The sequence below is a fragment of the Pseudoliparis swirei genome, chromosome 7 (genome assembly GCF_029220125.1).
Source record: "Pseudoliparis swirei isolate HS2019 ecotype Mariana Trench chromosome 7, NWPU_hadal_v1, whole genome shotgun sequence".
Lineage (NCBI taxonomy): Eukaryota > Metazoa > Chordata > Actinopteri > Perciformes > Liparidae > Pseudoliparis > Pseudoliparis swirei.
The window spans coordinates 11,910,698-11,914,522 of record NC_079394.1 but is presented as its reverse complement, the minus strand read 5'-3'; positions in this window follow the sequence as shown (position 1 = coordinate 11,914,522).

The following is a 3,825-nucleotide window of genomic DNA, read 5'->3' as shown; positions in this document are numbered from 1 at the left end:
GGGAGATATGTTTTAAATACAGCAGTGGGCTGATATTTGTTACATGATAAATTCAATTACATCTCATTTGTAAAATGTGCATATGCAGGATAATACCTACTGTGTGTTAGTGTGGCCTATACCTTGCTCATTCCAAGGCAGTTATATAATATATGCCGTAGTCACCTGACTGTAAGAGCTTAAGGGTAGCATCGCTTGTGGGGAACTATTGTATGAAATGGCTATTTGGGGGAAACACTTTGAATAAGAGACGAGGACACGTCAGGGTTACATACACCGTTTTCATGTTTGGATACCTGATATAAATGTATTGGCAGCAGGTTTAGAACAGAGAAGTCACTTCACTAGAAAATGTCTCTTCAGATGGCTTTCGAAGCTTTTTTTCTTTTTTCCTCTCATGTTTTGCTTCTTCCTGAAATGAACCCCCGAGGAAATGTTCCACATGAGTGACTGTATGATTGTCATAATGACAGATGAGTCACAAAAAAATGAAATATTGCCTCTCTGGAGTGTGCCTTGGATATATTTTAATGTCCTCTCTTCTTCCTGTGTTCTGTCCTTTACTCACCGTTCCCTCTTTTCTTGGCTCACCCCTCTCTCCTTTCACTCCCCCGCTGTCCTCAGGTCTATCCACACATTCCCCCTTTTTCTGTTACCACGTCTGTCTGTTGTTGTATACCCCCCCCTCCTCTCCTCCTCCCCTCCTCTCCTCCAGCTTCCATTTGTCACTGTCTGTCACAAGAGTGCTTCTTCAATAACAGGATGCTGCTGCATAACAGTAGCCATTATGCAAATCAATCTTTCATACAATGTATAACAAAAAAAATGCTTTCTTTATCAGGGTCAAAATTAATCTCTATTGGGTGATATTCATAAGAAAGGGAGATCAAAAAAGTAGATATAATTCATTTAAAAAATATATGTTTATGCTTTTTTCTTCTTCTTTTTTCCTATAAAATCCAGTTTTATTAGTTCTGTTACTTTCAACCATCGCAGAGGATGTGAATATATTCAGCAGCTATGAAAGCTTTGACATTTTGCATACTTTCTTGGGGCATATCGTCATACACAGATGAGGTGATGCATTTATGTTTCTGGCATTTATCAGGAAAAAGGGAAAAAAACGAATCGTTATACAGCTCTGTACAATTTGTACATCTGTGAATATCTTTGGATATCATGAAAGATACATTTGCCACGAGTGTAAAAATATTTCTTAGACTTAAAGTGGTCACTCTTTATTTCAGTTTTGCTTCATTTAGATGGCATGTCAGTGTCTTGAGGTATGTTTGTGACTGTATAATTGTCCCCGGTTCAAGTTAAATGCTGCATGTTAAACACCTGTTAAATGTTTCGGCAACTAAAGAGACCTGATAACTCGGGTTGGGTACCGAAAACCGGTGCCACTATGGCTGTAACGTTGATTGTCTTATATTCATAAAAGTAGGCCAACAAATAATACATTAAGCAGGGCTCTCAAGTGTCACACATTGAGCGTGACACTCACGCATTTCGGTCTCATCTCCCGCACTCCCGCCACACATCGTATTTCTCACGCTGAAAAAAACTCTTGGCTATTTAATGTTTTAATGTGCCGCAGCGCGCCAACATGAGCTGGCCGCGCTGCCCTCACCGTGGAGGAATCAAGCGCTCCCCTGGAGTTCTGCTGTGAGGTGCCACTTATCAGCCTATCAGCCAATCAAAAAAAAGAAATGGGCTACACAATAGCCAATCAGAAAAAAACCCGTACCTGTTGTATCTGGGTAAGATTTAATCCAGCAACCAATGAAAATAAAGCATCCTGGAATTGCGCGCGACTGACTGATATCCGAAAGTTTCGTTCTGCGGGGGGGGGGGTATGCCACTCTTACCTGCAAGCTACGAGAGCGACAGTCTGATATCCGTTTGTTGTCAGTGCTCCATGAGAACGGCTTTGACAGGGAATATGGCCGAAGAGGTTTTTAATGTCGTCATTGTCAATTGTCGTTTTGTGCTCATTTTAAAAAAGTATCGGTTCAGGCACCGTTTAGGCACCGGTATGGTTTTAAAAGTACCGGTTTAGCACTGGTATTGAAAAAAACAAAAAACAATACCCATCCTTAAGGGAAGATTGTTGTTATTGGTGAAGGTTCCCAAAACTTCCCTCTCAGGCTCTAGAGAGAAACCAGAATTCTAATTTTACAATTATGCAGTTTTGCTTTTACTACTACGAACATTCACGTGTTAATTAATGGACGCCAAAAACAAATATTATAATTATCTGTCATTTCGCTGACACTTTTATCCAAAGCAACTTACAATCCTGTTACATTCATACACCGTAGACGCAGCTACAGGGAGCAATTCAGGGTTAAGTGTCTTGCTCAAGGACACATCGACTAGGGCGGGGATTGAACCTCCAACCCACTGATTGAAAGACAGACCTGCTACCCACTGACCCATAGTCGCCCATATATTCAACAAGTATATTCAACAAGTGGGAAGAACCACGGCTTCACCACGTCAACTGAAAGGATGATGTGTCAACAATGTTTTACCAACTTTCTCGGACTTAACTTTGCAGTGCTGATGCTTTATTGCATTTTTTTGGCAAATATAGTTATTACTACAGTATATTCTATACTATATACTATCTACATACTGTTTCCCCTTTTGTACTTGATACAGATTCTAGTCGAGTCTTGAAGTTGTTTTGTACTCTTGTTCTGAAGACACTTGTTAATTCTTTGTCACTAAATAATTCAAACATTAATTAAGAAAAGGACAAAATGAAGTGCACATACACTTAAATATGAGTGGATGGACCCCCCCTCAGACCATGACCTCCGGCACTCACTGGGGCGTTTTGCTGCCGAGTGTGAAGCGGCAGGGATGAGAGTCAGCACCGCCAAATCTGAGGCCATGGTGCTCTGCCGGAAACCGGTGGATTGCTCCCTCCAGGTGGGGACAGAGTGCCTGCCCCAAGCGAAGGAGTTCAAGTATCTCGGGGTCTTGTTCACGAGTGAGGGTAAGATGGAGCGGGAGATCGACAGGCGGATCGGTGCAGCTGCAGCAGTAAAACAGGCGCTGTACCGGTCTGTCATGGTGAAGAGAGAGCTGAGCCTTTGGTTTGTGACCGAAAGAACGAGGTCGCGAATACAAGCGGCCGAAATGAGTTTCCTCCGTAGGGTGGCCGGGCTCAGCCTTAGAGATGGGGTAAGGAGCTCGGACATCAGGAGGGAGCTTGGAGTCGAGCCGCTACTCCTTCGCATCGAAAAGAGTCAGCTGAGGTGGTTCGGGCATCTGATTCGGATGCCTCCTGGACGCCTCCAGTTAGAGGTTTTCCAGGCACGTCCAACTGGGAGGAGACCCCGGGGAAGACCCAGGACACGCTGGACGGATTACATCTCCCGGCTGGCCTGGGAACGCCTCGGGATCCCCCAGAATGAGCTGGAAAGTGTTGCGGGCGAGAGGGAAGTCTGGGTCAACCTGCTGCGTCTGCTGCCCCCGCGACCCGACCCCGGAATAAGCGGATGAGAATGGATGGATGGACCCCCCCCGCCCTCTCTTTTTTGGGAGGGGGTGGGGGGGTGGAATGAAATTGGAAATTATGCAAAAAGAGAAAAAGAGACTGGAGGGAGAAAAGGGGAGGAGAAGGAAAGAGGAGCCAAGGGGGAGAAGTGGAATAGGAGAGTTATGATGAGTATGTTTGCTCTATGAAATACTCCAAAGCAATCAAGTGAAGCAAATTAATGCCTCTTACTATTGAGAGAGAAAGAAAGAGAGAGAGAGACGATATAATGATAAAATGAGAAGAAAAAAAATAAGACAAGGGTGGAAATAAGA